We start from the raw sequence: 19,377 nt of genomic DNA, 5'->3' as shown, positions 1-19,377 counted from the left end.
CCATTTCACCTTCCCCCAATTGCACCCTCCTCCTGTTACACCCTGCCCCCATTACACCCTCCCCACATTCAACTCTCCCCTCATTATTCTTCCTCCTTGCTAATCTCTCTCCTGGTTAGACTCTCCCACAAGATTGGTTCCAGGGATGAGGATCGATTGGAGAGATTGGGACTGTTCTTGGAGAGAAAGGCTAAGAGGAGATTTGATAGAGATGTTCAAAATCATGAGGGGGCTGGACCGAGTAGACAGGGAGAAACTGTTCCCACTTGGAAAAGCATCGAGAACGAGAGTGCACAGATTGAAAGTGATTTACCAAAGAAACAAATGCAATGTGAGAAAGACTCTTTGACCCAGTGAGTGGTTAGGGTCTGGGATGCGCTGCCTGGAAGTGTGGGGGAGGCAGGTTCAATCGATGAATTCAGGAGGGAATTAGATGACTATCTGAATAGAAACATTGTTCAGGGATATGGGGAAAGGCCGGGGAAATGACACTAAGTCATGATGCTCATTTGGAGAGCCAGTGCAGACACGATGGGCCGAATGGCCTCCTTCTGTGTAACAATTCTGTGATGCTGTGAGTTGGAATTTCCCCTCATTGCATTCACTCCAGCTGTGACACTCTCTGCTGATTATATTCTCCGCTGGATTTTTTTCTCTCTCTCTCTCCCTCTCTCTCTCTCTGTTAGACACCTCGCCTGTCAAACCTCTGTCTGAGTCTCTTGCTGATAGACATTCCGAGACCTTCCCCCACCCAAACTTACTGTTGTTCAGCTGTGAAAGTTGTGTCACAATGTCGCCGTGTGAGATTCGCACTTCCTCCAAAACGGCTGTAACTGAGAGAGGAGCGAAAAGTTATTTCCTGTGATAATGTTTGTGCCGTGCGATCACTGTGCTGTGATCATTCTCTATGGTGTGATAACACTCTGATAATGACCAGTGAATGTCAAAGGGTGATAGTTAGACCCTCCCTTGTTGGAGATGGTCAGTGCCTGGTACTTGTGTCGTGTGAATGTTACTTACCGCTTGTCACTCCAAACCCAGATATTGTCTAGGTTTTGCTACCATCAGAGGCAGGAGCAGAAGTGGGCCATTCGGCCCATCGAGTCTGCTCCACCATTCGATGAAGCCATGATATGATGTGCTAATCCTCAACTCCACTTTCCTGCCTTATCCTCATAACCCTCCATTCCCTTACTGATTAAAAAGCTCAGCCTTGAGCATATTGAATTTGGACACGCACTGCTTTAGTATCTGAGGAGTCGTGAATGGTGCTGAACATTGTGCAAACATCAGCGAACATCCCCACGTCTGACCTTATGATGGAGGGAAGGTCATTGATGAAGCAGCTGAAGATGGTCGGGCCTAGGACACTAACTCTGAGCGACTCCTGCAGAGATGTCCTGGAGCTGAGATGACTGATCCCCCACAACCATAACCATCTTCCTATGTACCAGGTATTACTCTGTCAATGGTAAACCCACTGGACTAGTGATCCAGAGGCCCTGGAGGACATAGGTTCAAATCCCAGAATGGCAACTGTTGGAATTTCAATTCAAAGTAAAATTTATTTGTTAGTCACAAGTAAGGTTTACATTAACATTGCAATGAAGTTACTGTGCAATTTCCCCTGGTCACCATACCCTGATGCCTGTTCGGATCAATGCACCCTAACCAGCACGACTTTCAGACTGTGGGAGGAAACTGGAGCACCTGGAGGAAACCCATGTGGACACGGGAAGAACGTGCAAACTCCACACAGACAATGACTCAAGCTGGGGATTGAACTTGAGTCCCTGGTGCTGAGACGCAGCAGTGCTAACCACTGCGCCACCATGCCGTCAATGAATAAATCTGGAATTGAAAGCTGGTCTCAGTGGTGGTGACCATGACAACTATGATCAATTGTCGGAAAAACCTATATTGTTCACTAATGTCCTTTAGGGAGGGAAATCTGTGCCCTTACCCAGTCTGGTCAACATGTGACTCCGGACCCGCAGCAACACGGTTGAATCTTAATTGCCCTCTGAATTGACCAAGCGAGACACTCAGTTCAAGGGCATGATGTGGAGATGCCGGTGTTGGACTGGGGTGGGCACAGTAAGAAGTCTCACAACACCAGGTTAAAATCCAACAGGTTTATTTGGAACCACGAGCTTTCGGATCACTGCTCCTTCATCAGGTGAGTGGAGTCACTGCTCCAAAAGCTCATGATACCAAGTAAACCTGCTGGACTTTAACCTGGTGTTGTGAAACTTCTTACAGTTTAAGGGCAATTAAGGATGGACAACAAATGCTGGTCCACCCATATCCCAAAAAAGAATGAAATAATATTGGAAATAATGAACATGAAAGAGCTCAGAACAAGGAGCCAACATGAGCTGGCGATCTGTTCCACACCTCGTGAACACACCTGTGTCTGAAAGACAGAGCAGTAGTGTTCCAGAACCTGTGTTACAGTTCAGTGTTTCCCTCGCTTGCTCTAGCTTACCAAGGCTGTCCTTCCACAGGTTGGATTGTTTTGCCACCTCAGTCAAAACCAATCTGGGAGTGAGATCTGGGATCTGGCCCAGCCTGTCACTAACATCTGTGCTCAGGGTGAGCAAGTTAATGTAGCCTCTAACCCAACTGTAATGGTGGGACACAGGGGGCATGATTGTTGATCAGGACAGTGCCCGGGTTTGGAAGGGGGTGGGGTTCAGCTTAGGTTTGGGCTTTGGTTCAGGGAGAGGTTAGGGGTTTGGGCTTAGGGTGTGGGCAAGGTTTTTTGGGGTCGGACAGAGAAAGGATTTGTTCCCTTTTCTTCAAACTCTGCCACTTTGCTTTCGGCCCATGGCCAACCGTTGTGGGCCGCGTGATACGCACCTTTACATTGTGGCTTCTTGTCTTCTTGTTTCCTCGGCCTTTTCCTTTATTTAGATTATTACTACTCATGTTATTTTTTTCTTGTGGAGGGGGAGGGTACTATCATTTGGTGGGGGGGGGAGAATGAGTGGGTGGGGTAAGGAAAACAGGGTAATAGACTGGTTCTGCCATATTTTAGATGGTAGGGGGGAGATTGTTGGTCGAGGTGGCGTGTGTGCGTGTTGGGGTGGGAGGTTTTTGTGTTTCTGGGGGTTGGGATGGATGTCAAAGTTGTGTGTGTGTTGTTGGAGAGTTCCTTTTTGGTTTTCCTGGCTGTGAAGGTTTTGTGTTCCGGTAGATAGAATCTACAGTACAGAAAGTGATACGGGGTTGGGGGGGCTTGTTGTTGCCCTTCTTCGGAGAGTTTCTTTCGTCAGTGATGGTGGGTTACCTTGTGTCCAGGATTTTTTCCATTGCCCAATGCGATTCAGGGAGTAAAGACATTTTCATTTTTGTTAGTTGTGGCAACCTATCCTGCGTCCAGGTTTCTCCCATTGTTACTGGTGATTGAATAGTTAAAGATTTGCAGCTTTCCTAGGCCGACCTGTGAATTGTACAGAGTCACCATGTGGACAGCGTGCCCCAAATTTTATATCCTGCTTGAAAAGTTAGATTTACATTTTTGTTTCAGGAGTTTGTACTTCTCCGAACGGATTAGTTCGACCCTTCTAATAGGTTCCCATGTGAGGGTTAGGACAAGGGTCAAGGTTAGGGTTAATGTCTCTTGACTGCTACTTATGAGATGCATTAGGGTTAGGTGAAACACACCGCTGTATAGAACCCAATGTCTTCATTGTGCTTTAGAAACTGGGCTATTCTCGTCTGGATGAAGATTTAATCTAAAATTCATGAGGATTGGTTGGCGGGGATGTTAGATTCATTGCTGGGTTGCATGTTGTAGGCTGCGACGGCTCCAGTAATTGGCCAGGTTATTTAAGATAAAGTATTATTCATGTTCATTAGCTGACGGGAAGACCTGTGATTTAATTACCTTGCTGGCTTCTCTCTGAAGTTCAACGACTTCAGGAAGTGTTAAGGAGAACATGTCCCTGTCTACATCAATGGGGGCAAAGTAGCAAGGGTCGAGAGTTTTTAGGTGTTAAGATCACCAACAACCTGTCCTGGTCCCCCCATGTCAACACTATAGTTAAGAAAGCCCACCAGCACCTCCACTTTCTCAGGACACTAAGGAAATTTGACATGTCAGCTACGACTCTCACCAACTTTTACAGATGTACCATAGAAAGCATTCAGTATCACAGCTTGATATGGCTCCTGCTCTGCCCAAGACAGCAAGGAACTACAAAAGGTCATGAATGTAGCCCAATCCATCACGCAAACCAGCCTCCCATCCATTGATTCTGTCTACACTTCCTGCTGCCTCAGAAAAGCAGCCAGCGTAATTAAGGACCCCATGCACCCCTAACATACTCTCTTCTACCTTCTTCTGTCGGGAGAAAGATATAAAAGTCTGAGGTCATGGGCCAATCGGCTCAAGAACAGCCTTTTCCCTCTTGCCATCAGGCTTTTGAGCGGACCTACCTTGCATTAAATTATCTTTCCCTGCACCCTGTAATGGCCAATCCATCTAACCTGCACATCTTTGGACACTAAGGGGCAATTTAGCATGGCCAATCCACCTAACCCACAGATCTTTGGAGTGAGAGAGGAAACTGGGGCACTCGGAGGAAACTGACACAGATATGGAGAGAACATGCAAACTCCACACAGAGAATGACCCAAAGCTGGAGTCAAACCCAAGTCCCTGGTGCTATGAGACAGTGGTACTAATCATTGTACCACCGTACCGCCCAAAACCTAGGAAATATTAATGAGTGGGATAACGGTAACATTCTGAACATGAAGAAATCTAAGTATCTGGAAACAGGGCTGACATTCAGGAGTGACTGTAGGGAGAGGTGGGGCCAGTCGAGGCAGGAAAATTTCACTGAATATTCTCACACACATTTGCTTCTCAGTTTGTGTGTCTGCAGTGTGTGTTTGTGTCCTCTGTGAGCTGTGTCAGAGCCCACATCTTCCCCCAGGGTTGGGGGATTTAAAATGCCTCTCCCCTCCATGAATCCTAATCCTGGTGATGCATTAGTCACATCTGAGTGTTCTTTGCGTAAATGTCTTTTATCTGCTGTGTGGAGCTGTTATTGGATGTTCATTGTCCTCTCTGGGAATTTCTGACACTGTTTTGAGCTGGGTTCTAGTTGGGTAACTACAGATTATACATAACCGCTGGATGACTCTCTAATTAGTCCTTGCTGATTAATGTCCACCATTCACTTCATCGCTCAGTTGCTGTCTTGGCAGCCAGAACTGTGACCTATCAATCACTCCTTTATGTTTATTAACTGCTGCCTTTCTTGTATTTTTGTTTTGCCAATGAGGCTGCTTTGTCTCATTAACAAGAGGTTGTTTTCCGGCTGTGAATTGGTTGTTATTTTTTAAGCTCTCCAAGACAGAAAATAAACATGGGAATTACCGAAATAACCCTCAGCTCCCTGAACTCACATTGTATGGGATTCTGTGCCCCGGGCTCAGAGATTTGAGTGCCAATCATTTTGGCTAATCGGATAAACTAATCTTGGTAGACCCTGAGGACTGGAATTTTCCATCTTGCCTACCACGGGGATTGTAGCAAGTGCTGGGGAGTGGGGGTGGGAGTGGGCGGGGGGGGGGGAGGGGTGTCCACACCATGCACTTTAATCTTGCACAATAATCTCTTATGTCAGGCTTTGTCAAATGCTTTCTGAAAGTCCAAATATACTACATCGACTGGCTCCCCCTTGTCAATTCTACTAGTTACATTTTCAAAGATTACCAACAGATTTGTCAAACATGATTTCCCCTTCATAAATCCATGCTGTCCATTCAATTTTCCTCACAATCGATGTTAAGCTTACTGGTGTATAAATCTCTGTTTTTCTCTCCACTTCCTTTTTGAATATTGGAGAGACATTAGCTACCCTCCAACCTGAAGGGACTGTTCCAGAACCTATAGAACCCTGGAAGGTGACCATTAATGCAACCATTATTTCTAGAGCCATTTCCTTTAGTATTCTGGATTGTAGGTTATCAGGCCCTGGGGATTTATCTGCCTTCAATCCCATCAATGTTCCCAGCACCATTTCTCTACTAATATTGATCTCCCTGAGTTCTTCCCTCGCATTAAATCTTGCATTCGCCAACATTTCTGATGTCTGATTTGTGTCCTCTTTTGTGAAGTCAGAACCAAAGTACGTATTCAGTCACTCGGCCATTTCTTTGTCCCCTATTATACATTCCCCTGACCTACGTTTGTCTTCAACAACCCCTTTCTCTTCACGTATCTATAGAAACTCTAAGGGTGGAATTTGACCGGCACATCCGCCCATGTGTCGTACAATCTGCCTGTGGCCAATGGAGAATGCCGTTCTCTGAGCCTCACCCGCCGCTGGAAACGGGGCTAGCATGCCGATAAAACTCCAGCCTTAGTGTCGATCTTTATGTTCCCTGCTAGCTTACTTTTGTACAGTATTTTCTCCTTCTTAATCAATCCCTTGGTTCATCTTTGCTGAATTCTAAACTGCTCCCAATACTCAGACCTATTATTTTTCTTGGCCAATCTGTATGCTTCTTCCTTGGATCGGATACTCTCTCTAATTTCCTTTGTAAGCCATGGATTGGCCCTTTTACCCATATTGCTTTTGTGCCAGACAGGAACAAACAGTTGCTGCAGTTCCCCTGTGTGTTCCTTGAGTGTTTGCCATTGCCTATCCACTGTCATCCCTTGAAGTAACTCTCCGCAATCTATCAAGGCACGCTTACCTTCAACGGTCAGGACATTGAGTATAAAAATAGGCAGGTCATGCTGCAGCTGTACAGAACCTTAGTGAGGGCTTATGTAGAATATTGTGTACAATTCTGGTTGTTACACTACCAGAAGGATGTGGATGCTTTGGAGAGGGTCCAGAAGAGGTTCATCAAGATGTTGCCTGGTCTAGAGGATACTAACTATTAGGAGAGGCTGGAAAAACTTTGTTTGTTCTCACTGGAATGATGGAGGTTGAAGGATGACCTGATAGAGGTTTATAAGATTATAAGTGGCATGGGCAGAGTGCATAGTCAGAAGATCTTTCCTAGGGTAGGAACAGTAAGAAGTCTCAAAACACCAGGTTAAAATACAGTAAGTTTATTTGGTAGCATGACCTGATGAAGGAGCAGCACTCTGAAAGCTCGTGCTACCAAATAAGCCTGTTGGATTTTAATCTGGTGTTGTGACAGTTTATACTGTGCCCACCCCAGTCCAACACCGGCATCTCCACATCTAGGGTAGAAAAGTCAAGTACTAAGGGCATAAGTTTAAGGTGCATAGGGAAAAGAGATGTGTGTGGCAAGTTTTTTACACAGAGGGTGGTGAGTGTCTGGAACACGCTGCCTGGGGAGGTGGTGGGAGCGGGTACAATAGCAGGATTTAAGGGCGAACTAGACAAGTACATGAATAGGATGGGAATGGAAGGATGCGGACTCCATAAGTGCGTATGGTTTTAGTTTAGGCAGGCATCATGATCGGTGCAGGCTTGGAGGGCCGAAGGGCCTGTTCCTGTGCTGTACTGTTCTTTGTTCTTATTGAAATAAGCATATTGTCTGTAACATTGTTTCAGTAACAATTCAAGAGATATTACAGCAACAAACCAAAATACCAGCATCTGTTGGAAAACCTTCTAAAATATATCTTTAAAGGCATATTATCGAGACACTAAATCAAATAAACTGAGGGACAAAGTAAATGGGCCAGCCCCTTTAAAGGGGAAGGGGGGGACAACCGAAAAACAAAAGACAAAGCGTAAAGGAAACTTAAAACATCAAACTAAAATGTAACTAAAAGGCTCAATAATACACCCCAGCCCCTGTGGTGCCCAATGGGCAGGGAACGCCTCAATGACACCTGTGGACTCCACATTTTAAAGTTTATTTATTAGTGTCACAAGTAGGCTTACATTAACGCTGCAATTATGTTATTGTGAAAATCCCCTAGTCGCCACACTCCGCCGCCTGTTCGGGTACACTGAGGGAGAATTTAGCATGGCCAATACACCCTAACCAGCACGTCTTTCAGACTGTGGGAGGAAACCGGAGCACCCGGAGGAAACCCATGCAGACACGGGGAGAACATGCAGTGACCCAAGGCAGGAATCAAACCCGGGTCCCTGATACTGTGAGGCAGCAGTGCTAAGCACCATGCCAGGCTGAGAGGTGATAGAGTGCCAGGGATAAGAATGTGACAATGTTTCAAAGACATTTCCTGATCACATGTTAACACTTACCCTTATTTTGTAGCTGTGAGAGCTCCATTTTGATATCGCCCTCCGAGTTCTTTATTTCTCTGAACATCTGTGTAACTGGAATGGAGATAAGGATTCAGCAGGTTACCATGTTTGCAAATTACTCGCGTGGGACAATAGTTGGACACAAAGCAGCATTAGTTGCATAATTGCAGCGTTACTAATGGAAATAATCAATCCTATTAAATATTCTAATCTATGTTGAGTGGTGCTGTAGGGTTGCTGTACTGCTGGAGGCACGGGAGTAGATTTTCCAGTCCCGTCCACTGTCGGAATTGTCATGGATGGGACAGAGAATGTAATGGACCATTTAAAGGCCTGTCGACCTTGGGAGGAAATTTCCAGCCTCGAGTTGGGTGAGCCCGGAATATCCCACTGACTGTCTTTCAGATGAGACATTCCAGCGAAGAACAGAGGTGAAATATCTCTGGCATTATCTTGTTCTCTCCAACATCCCAGAAAATAGTCAGCCCTCAGCCCAAATCACTAAAAAACCCAAGAACAGAATGTTTGGTGTTTATGGGATCTTGCTCTGTCAAGCTACATTACAATTGTGATTAGACTTCCAATGTAGGGATATGGGAGTAGGGCCTGGCTGGGATTGTGGTCGGTGCAGACTTAATGGGCCGAAGGGCCTCTTTCTGCAGTGTAGGGTTCTATGGTATTTAATTGGCTGGGCAAAGTACATCTGAGATTGGCAATGTAAAAAAGCAGGAAGCATTGTTGCAACTGTATAGGATGTTGGTGAGGCCAGCAACACCCCCATACGAGGAATACCATGTCCAGCTTTGACTTCTTATTTGGGGAAGGATGTGGTGGCATTGGAGGCAGTTCAGAGGAGGTTCACCAGATTGATTCCGGGGATGAAAGTGTTGACGTGTGAGGAGAGATTAAACAGTTTGGGCTTGTACTCACTGGAGCTTAGAAGGATTGAGGGGGTCTGATCAAGGTATATAAAATACTAGAAGGGATTGATAAAGTAAATGTAGACCAAATGTTTCCCCTTGTGGGACAACCTGGAACAAGAGGTCACGGGTATGGGTTGAGAGGCGGTAGATTTAAAACTGAGAGGAGGAGGAACTACTTCTCACTGAGGGTGAGGAATTTGTGGAACTCGCTGCCCCACAGTGCAGTGGAGTCTGAATCATTGAATGGTTTCAGGAAGGAGATGGATATATTCCTGATAATAAACAGGTTAAAGGGAGATGGGGAACAGGTGGGGAGGTGGATTTGAGACCAGGGAGAGATCAGCCGTGATCTGATTGAATGGCGGAGCAGGCTCGAAGGGCTGAATTTGCCAACTTCTGCTCCTAATTTCTGTGTCCCTGAGTTCCTGCGTTCCTATGAGAGGATGCAATATCAATGCAACTCCTTCTGTTTCTTTCTCTTAATGCATCTGTGATTTGATTTGATTTGATTTATTATTGTCATATGTATTAATATACAGTGGCTAGTACTGTACGTGCTGTACAGACAAAGCATACTGTTCATAGAGAAGGAAACAAGAGTGTAGAACGTAGTGTGACAGTCATAGCTAGGGTGTAGAGAAAGATCAACTTAATGCAAGGCAGGTCCATTCAAAAGTCTGATGGCAGCAGGGAAGAAGCTGTTCTTGAGTCGGCTGGTACGTGACAGTAAGGGGCTGAGAACACAGCCTTGTGGGATACCACTGTTGATCTTTGATGTGGTCTTACCAAAAACAACTGGTGCCAGTGGGAAAAAGAAACAGCTGGTGCCAGTGGGCCCTTGTTGGTTTGGAGTTGGAGACACCGACACTTACCATTCCTCAGCTGTGAATGCTCAGTCTTCAAATCAGCCAATGAACTTCTCATTTCCGCCGACATTCCTGCAACTAAAGGCAAAAGCTTGTTTTGGTTCTCGAGGCAACATTCATTTCATGGTGGAAGGATGCAAATAAGGGCAGGGAGAGGGAGGGGGCAGGGGGCGTACAGTATTGACAATAGGAACAGGAGGAGGGCCATTCAGCCTCTAGAGCCTGTTCCCTCATTCAATCAGATCATAGTTCATCAGTGATCTAACTCCCTCTTCCTGCCTTAGCCCCATATCCCTTCATATCTTTAAGCAATGAAAACCTATCTTTTACCAATTGGACACCATTAATGTTGCATCAGTTGCCAACTGTGGAGATAAGTTGCGAATATTGACCACCCTTTGTATGTCAAAGAATTCCCTAACTTCACTCTGCTAGAGTTTGACTCTAATTGTTAGACTATGTTGGCAACTTCCCAATCAGCAGAACCTTCCATCTGTTCCCCTCATTAACCCCAAAACTTTCATCCAATCATCTTCACCCTTCTAGATTCCAGGGAGCAGAATTCCCAGTTTGAGTTCACTCTATTCTCTCCCCACAGACGCTGTCAGACCTGCTGTGATTTTTCAGCATTTTCTTTTTTTTGTTTCAGATTCCAGAATCTGCAGCATTTTGCTCAGGTGTAATTCTCATCAATGTACACTGCGCTCTCTCTAATGCCAGGATGTCCTTGCTGATATATGGTGCCCAGATTTGGTCAGAGTATTCCAACTGTGTCCCACACTAAGCCTTTGCACAGACAAAAGATAGAATCACAGAATCTCCACAGTGCAGAAGGAGGCCATTCGGCCCATCAAGTCTACACTAACCATGATCCCACCCAGGCCCTATCCCCATAACCCCATGCATTTACCCTATCTAGTCCCCTTGATACCAAAGCTCAATTTAGTATGGCCAATCCACCCAACCTGCACAGCTTTGGATTGCAGGAGGAAACCCACGCAGACATGGGGAGAACATGCAAACTCTACACAGCCTGGTAAAGCCGGAATCAGCCTGGAAAACTTTCACTGCACTCCCTTGACAGCAAGAACATTCTTCCTCAGAAATGGAGTCCAAAACTGTACACAATCCTCTAGGTCTGACTGAAGTGAATAAACGACCCAACAAGCACAAAAATGCTTCACAAATACATTCACACAACACGCGTTCACATCAAAGAATCAGCTTCAAACTGCATGAACTGTCATAACTTGGACAATGTCAAAAGACCAGCAATGAAAGGAACTTTTCAATGAAGGGTTGGAACAAGGATGCAGTCACAGAATCAAGGCAACCCTTTCTTTGAAGGAGAGAGTAGTTAAGGGGTTACCAAGCAAGAGATGACAAGGTTGAAAAGAGGGGTGAATGAATCATGATGGAACAAAACTGGAATTGAAGAGTGACATTCAAGCTGAGGGAAATATTTAACCAAAGGACAAGAATGAGTGAGGGTGAGAGATGGTGCATAGAAATTCCCTCTAGACACAAGGGAAGATTGTCCTGGAAACAGCAAGGTTGTCCCCAGTTGACGCACCAAATCCTTAATAGAAGAAAAAGTACAAAGTGCAATGTGAGACAGAGATACAAAGAACTATTTGAGCTTTTTCAGCACTCACTGTTACTGTTCATCCGTGTGAGTTCCACCTCGCTAGCTGACTGAGACGTTCTCATCTCACTCACCGCTTGTGTAACTGAAATAGAAGCAAAGATTTAGACAGGATCCTAGGGGAAAAAAAGGATCATTTCTCATCAAGTTTTTGAGATGTTGAATGTTGCCATGTGCAGGTGTGATGGGCTGCATGGCCTCCAGGATGGTTCTGCAATTTCTGCTGATGGGGAAAAGGAGCCAGAGGATGGGGAGGAAACTAAGAGAGAAACTGCTGGAAAATCTCAGTAGGTCTGGCAGCATCTGGAAGGAGAGAAAAAAGCTGACTTTTCGAGTCCAGGTGACCTTTTGTCAAAGCTAAAAGGCATAGAAAGTGGGAGATATTTATACTGCAGGAGTAGGGAAAGAAAGATGAGTCATAGCCACAAAAACGAGGGGAAAGGCTGTTAATGGCAGCCCATAGAGAGAACAGAAGGTGTGAATGGCCAAACGGCAGAGAAACTGTAATGAGAGGGTAAGCAGATGTGATGGGGGGGGGGGCAGTTGGGATTTGAGGGAAGGAAAAATGGAGAAAAAGGGGAGAAAAGGTAAGGAAAGGGGGAAAATGGGGGGAAGAAAAATAAAGAAAGACAATAAAGAAATAGAGAGCAGTTAAAAATGAAATGAAAGAAACAACAGATGGAGAGGAATATTCTAGAATGTTCCATACCAATGGTCCACCACTGTCACTGATTCCTCTGCCGTATGAAGAACTCCCCACGTGCTGAGTCTCACTGACCTCTAACCTCTTGTTGTGTTGACTCGGATCATCCTCACCACTGTGAGAGCGACTGGTTGCTCAGAGACATCAGAGGTGATTAGGAATTGATTGGGATTCCTAACTCAGTGTGGAGATCGCCTTAGCGCCTAGCCTCAGTCACACCTCCAGCCATCTCATCCTTACTTACAGAAGCACTCTGGATTAGTCTAACTCATCAAATCATTTGGTTTAAAAAACACAACACGCAAAACAGCCGGCCACCAGCTTATCTTCTCCAGGACATAATATCCCAGAACAGTAACCCAGGCTGCTGTCACAGTTTTCCAGCAGTGTTATACATTCTGTAGTTACAGACTAGCTTATCCCAGCAATGTGAGATTTCCGCCTGCCTTGTTTTCACGCACGGTTCCCTTCAGCACATATTTTCTGGGAGGGAACTCTGTATTCATATCTACTTTGATTTAATTTGATTTATTGCTGTCACATGTTGGGTAGCACAGTGGTTAGCGCTGCTGCCTCACAGCGTCAGGGACCCCGTTCAATTCCCGGCTTAGGTCGCCGTCTGTGTGGAGTTTGCATATTCTCCCCATGTCTGCATGTATTCCCTCTGGTTTCCTCCCACCGTCCGAAAGACGTGCTAATTAGGGTGCGTTGGCCATGCTAAATTCTCAGTGTACCCGAACAGGCGCTGGCATGTGGTGACTAGGGGATTTTCACAGTAAATGTAAATCTATTTGTGACTAACAAAGAAACTTTATATTTTACTTTATACAGTGAAAAGTAGTGTTTCTTGCACAGACAAAGCATACTGTTCATACAGAAGGTAATGACAGAGTGCAGAGTGTAATGTTACAGTCATAGCTAGGGTGTAGAAAAAGTTCAACTTAATGCGAGGTAGATCCATTCAAAAGTCTGACAGCAGCAGGGAAGAAGCTGTTCTTGAGTCGTTTGGTACGTGATCTTAGACTTTTGTATCTTTTACACGATGGAAGAAGGTGGAAGAGAAAATGTCTGGGATGCGCGGGGTCCTTAATTATGCTGGCTGCTTTTCCGAGGCAGCAGGAAGTGTTGACAGAGTCAATGGATGGGAGGCTGGTTTGTGTGATGGATTGGGCTACACTCATGACTCTGTAATTTCTTGCGGACTTGGACAGAGCAGGAGTCATACCAAACTCTGATACAACCAGAGAGAATGCTTTCTATGGTGCATCTGTAAAAGTTGGTGAGAGTCATAGCTGACATACCAAATTTCCTTAGTCTTCGGAGAAGTAAAGGTGTTGGTGGGCTTTCTTAACTATAGCATTGGCATGGGGGGACCAGGACAGGTTGTTGGTGATCTGGTTCCCTATTCTCCTCTGGAGAAAAGGGTGCTCATTGCACAGAAAGTTGTTTCTGATTGGCTGAAGTGTTGTCATTGAGTAAGCAATGGGTAACAGGCTTCCATTTGTTTATAGAGAGTGGTTCCTATTTATGAATGTGTATCTTTCCTCACAAACATCAGTGAGCCTCTGGTTATCTTAAATTTCCTGTTATTTGTTCATTTGCAGCTATTGGCAACATTCAGGAATGTTCAGTAAGTGCTGCCCAATCGTGAAATCACATCTAACATCAACATCCAAGTTCCATTCTTCTATTGACCAATCTCTTCCCATGTGGCATGAGTGTTTAGCTACTGAGAAGAGCAGGCTATGAGACAGGCAGAGCCCAGGGGCTCCACACTCCGAGTTTGGAAACGCAGCGTTCTCATGGAATCATAGAATCCCCACAGTGCTGAAGGAGGCCTTTCAGCCCATCAAAACCTGCACTGACAACAACCCCAGCCAGTCCCTATCCCCGTAACCCCATGTTTTCACGTTGCTAATCCTCCTGACACTAAGGGACAATTTACCAAGACCAATCAACCCAACCCGCACATCTTTGGACTGTGGGAGGAGACCGGAGCACCTGGAGGAAACCCATGCAGACACGGGGAGAATGTACAAACTCCACACAGACAGTGACCCGAGCCAGGAATCGAACCCGGGTCCCTGCCACTGTGAAGCAGCAGTGCTAACCCACTGTGCCACCATCGGATGGTCATGAACGCTTACCATTCTTCAACTTGGAAAGTTCAGTCCCAAGATCAGTGAATATGTACCTCACGCTGTCTAATATTCCCATAACTAAAAATAGAACATAAATTAAGAAACGCAAAGTAACTGGATTCATTGCTGGAGGAACAGTATTGAAGAGCAGAAAGGTTTTTGTAAATTGGTATGAGATTTGTTTTGAGCATAGTGACCAGTTCTGTAAATCATATATATGGAAAGCATATTGAGGGACTGATGGTTTGAGTTAAGAGGAGCGGCTGGATAGACTGAGACTTTTATCTCTGGAGCATAGGAGCCTTACGGGCGATCTTTATAGAGGTCTATAAGATAATGCAGGGCCTAAATCAGCTAGATAGTCAATATCATTTCCCAAAGGTAGGGCAGTCTAAAACTAGAGGGCATCACTTTAACGTGAGAGGGGAGAGATACAAAAGGGTTCAGAGGAACAATTTTTTCACACAGGGTGGTGAGTGTCTGGAACGAGCTGCCAGAGGTAGTAGTAGAGGTGGGTACAATCTTGCTTTTAAAAAAGCATTTAGGCAGTTACATGGGTAAGATGGGTATAGAGGGATAGGGGCCAAATGCGGGCAATTGGGACTAGCTCAGGGGTTTAAAAAGAAGGGCAGCATGGTCAAGTTGGGCTGAAGGGTCTGTTTCCATGCTGTAAACTTCTATGACTCTATGATTGCAGACAGAGCAAAGATTATCTCAAATTATGTAACTATCAGCAAAGACTGAGCATATGGGGTTCTATTCTCTACAAAAGAGAATGTGGGTGGGGGGGGGGGCGGTGGGGGGAGGGAGGCATGTCACCTCTTAGAGAACATTAAGATAAGTGGCTAAGGTAGTCAAGAAGGTGCGCTCGTCTTCATCAGTCTGGGCCTAGAGTATAAAAAATTGGCAAGTCGTGTTGCAGCTGTATAGAACTTAAGCTGGGCCATACTTTCAGTATTGTTTACAGCTCTGATCGCCACACCATCAGAAGGACGTGGAGGCTTTGGAGAGAGTACAGAAAAGGTTTCCAGGATGTTGCCTGGTCTGGAGGGTATTAGCCATGAGGAAAGTTTGGACAAATATGGTTTGCTTTCACTGGAACGTCAGAGACTAAGGGGTGACGTGATAGAGGTTTACAAAATTATGAGAGACATGAATAGGATGGATAGCCAGAGTGTCTACCCCAGGGAGGAAATGTCAATTACTGGGGTACAGAGGTTTGAGGTAAAAGGGGGAAAGTTTAAAGGGGATGTGAGAGGCAAGTTTTTTACACAAAGTGGGGTAAGTGCCTGGAATGCGCTGCCAGGGGAGGTGGTTGAAGCAGATACAACAGCAATGTTTAAGAGACATCTTCACAGATACATGAATAGGCAGAGAATAGAAGAACATGGACTGTGTAGAGGCAAAAGTTCTTTAGTTTAGAAAGGCGTCATGTATAACAGCACATGGTGGGCTGAAGGGCCCGTTCCTGTTCTTTGTTCTTTGTTCCAAGAGATAAGTTGATAAGTGAGACAAAGAGAAGATATTTCCTTTAGTCAAGGAAACTAGGGCCTAAAATTCGAGTAAAGTTACTAATAAATCCAACAGGGAATTCAGGAGAAATGCCTTCAGCCACTCTCAGTGTGGAACTCACTCTGACAAGTGGAAGATTGAAGGGAATGGTTGGATATGAAAAGCATGAAGAAGGAAGGAATAGAAGGATAAGTTGACAGGGCTGGAGGCTGGCAGGGGCTTCTTGAGGTGTGGAACACTGGGGGCCAAAAGGCCTGATTCTGTGCTGTGGATTTGATGGAATTTCTGATAAAATCTGCTTTACACCTCAGGCAGCTTTTGTTTCATAGAACCCATTCCAGAAGATTCTGAGTGGAATCTTCTGGTCACGTCAAGCAGCGTGAAACTCAGTGGGCGAGGGCACTTCATTTGGCGGGAGGCCAGAAGTCCATTTGCCAACAGCAGGCTAGGCTCTGGGAATCTGGTTGTTGGAAGTTTCGGTTTTTTTATTCATTCATGGGACATGGGTATCGCTGGTTGGGCCAGTATTTATTGCCCATTCTGAGTTACCCTTCCAGGGCCGTTGATAGTCAACCACATTGCTGTGGCTGAGGAGTCACATGTAGGCCAGACCAGGTAAGGACGGCAAATTTCCTTCCCTAAAGACACTAGTGACCCAGTTGGGTTTTTCCGACAATGGTTTCACGGTCATCAGTAGATTCTTAATTCCAGATATATTTTACTCAATTCAAATTCCACCATCTGCCGTAGCGGGATTCGAATCCAGGTGCCTGATTTTCTGGGTTAATAGTCTCGCAATAATAGTACTAGGCTCCCCTTTCTTTAAATGGAAGGTTAAAGGCATGTAGACTGCCCTTATCAACAATGTCAATAAAAGGTCCCTGGAGGAATTAAGCGCCCCCCCCCCCACCCCACCCCCAACCCCCGAGCTCCCTCTACAGTGAAAATCACTCTCACTTCCATGTCTACAGCCAAATTTAGGTGGAATTCTCCCATGCCTGTCGGTGGGTTCAACCGCTGACGGGGGAAGGGGAGGGCAGAGTTCAGTGAGAGGCCCAAAAGTCACATGATCTCCCATCCATGCCCCCTCCCCACCCCCCGGTGGATCAGGAGACTCATTAGAACCAATTGGTATCCGACTCATGGGATTCTGTCAGAGGCCCAGCCAGAATCTTCCACCCACCCCGTATCCTCCCTGATGCCAGCGGGGAAAAAAAAGACCAGTCCGGAATGCATCAGGAGTAAGGTGATGTGCAAATGTCAGGGGGTGGTGGGGTCACCTGCAGAGTTACGAGATGGAGGCCACTAGAGGCTCTTGGCCCTGCAACACTGCTGTAGTGGTGGGAGGGGGAAAAGGGGATGGGGATGACAGCATCTATTAGGTGGACCTTACAGATTCAGTGTCATTGAGAAGGGGGAGGGCATCTCACAGCCTCAGAGTGCTTCCAGAGATCTATCTTCTCTTTTCAAGAGGTCCTCCTCTTTCTTCAATAGTGGGTCAGTAATGTTGGGCTTATTTTCAATACGGTGCCCCGGTACCATGGTGGACTCTCTGTCATCAAGCCTGCTCCACTTAATTAAGATAGCCAACCAACGCCTCTACTTTCTCAGAAGACGAAGGAAATTTGCCATGTCAGCTATGACTCTCTCTAACTTTTACAGATGCACCATAGAAAGCATTCTGTCTGGTTGTATCACAGCATGGTATGGGCTCCTGCTTTGCCCAAGACCGCAAGATCATGAATGTAGCCCAATCCATCACACAAACTAGCCTCCCATCCATTGACTCTGTCTACATTTCTCATTGCCTCGGAAAAACAGCCAGCATAATAAGGAATCCACGCACCCTGGACATTCTCTCTTCCACCTTCTTCCATCGGGAAAAAGATAGAAAAGGCTGGGGTCACGTACCAACCAACTCAAGAACAGCTTCTTCCCTGCTGCCTTCAGACTTTTGAATGGTCCTACCTTGCATTAAGTTGATCTTTCTCTACACCCTAGCTACGACTGTAACACTACATTCTGCAGTCTCATTTCCTTCTCTATGAATGGTATGCTTTGTCTGTATAGTGCGCAAGAAACAATACTTTTCATTGTATGTTAATACATGTGACAATAATAAATCAAATCAAATCAAACCCTGGAATTTGGTACAAAATACCTGATTGCATAATTAATTAGGTTGTTCCTACGACAGGACTCTGACCCCAGATAGGAGGTTCTGACCCTTAGACTCCAGGCGGAAGATTCTGGGCTTTGTAATTATATAACATTCACTGCCTGCTGATTTCTCTGACAATTGTCTCTAATCAAACCCAGGATGGGATATCACAAAAAGGTTTGAAAAATGTTTAGACAGGATGAATAAGGAACAGAATGAGTTCCTCTGGTCACTGAGGAGAGAGCGAGAAGAAATCAGAAAAGGAAAGAAAGTGTGAGAGGGTGCAAAGCAGGAAAAGAGAGAATTAAAAAGAAACAGCAGATTAGACAAGGGAGGAGATAGAAAAACTGGTAAAGGAAGAAGGCATGGCAGAGAGAAAAAAAGGAAATGAAGCTATGGGGAGAGCAAACTAAAGAGAGAGAGAGAATGTGAGAGCGGACAATAGGGAGAAAATCAAAGGCCAGAACTAGGAAAGGAAACAGTGTAATCCCAAGAATGAAAGAGTGTGTGCAAAGTTAGGAGAGGAGGAGCTTAGAAAAGGGGCGGTTATAAATAAGGAAAGGAAGAGGGGAAAGAGAGAGAAAGAAAGAAAGGAGAAATCCAGAAAAATTGAGCTGACAGGAACTGAAGAAGGCAAGACAAAAGTGAAGAGAGAGTGATGGAGAGACAGGCAGAGAGAGGGAAAGAGCAGAGAAAAAGAGGGAGCAGGGAGAGTTAGAGAAAGAGAAAGAGGGAGAGGCACAGACTGAGAGGGACGGGGGACTGAGAGAGTGAGAGAGGGAGAGAGCAGATGGATGGGGAAGGGGAAGAAGACAGAGAGAGAGAGAGAGAGAGGGAGAGAGAAGGAAAGAGTGAGAGAGAGGAGAATTAGAGAGTGAAAGACAGAGGGGGAGAGAGAGAGATATAGATTTTTCCGGTCCCACCCACTATGGAAGTTGTAGCAGATGCAAAGGTCCGTTAACCTCAGATGGGATTTTCCCATTTTGGGGTGAGTGCAGCTGAAAAGTCCTGCCCAGGGAGTAAGTGTGTTTGTGGTGTAGTCCTGGCAATGTGACTGTGCCATGAGGCAGGCTGACTGTAGGCAGCCATTTCTCTGTAACTCAATAAAGACTCTTCGATATGAAACATGGGCTGCAATTCTCCTAAGTGCCCGCGCCAGTGGGAAATCTGGAGGGATTCTCCCACCTGATAGATGCTAATTCAGGCA

This window comes from Carcharhinus amblyrhynchos, chromosome 33 (genome assembly GCF_965287045.1).
Source record: "Carcharhinus amblyrhynchos chromosome 33, sCarAmb.v2.hapA, whole genome shotgun sequence".
In the NCBI taxonomy this organism is placed as follows: domain Eukaryota; kingdom Metazoa; phylum Chordata; class Chondrichthyes; order Carcharhiniformes; family Carcharhinidae; genus Carcharhinus; species Carcharhinus amblyrhynchos.
Note: the sequence above shows the minus strand (reverse complement) of the source record.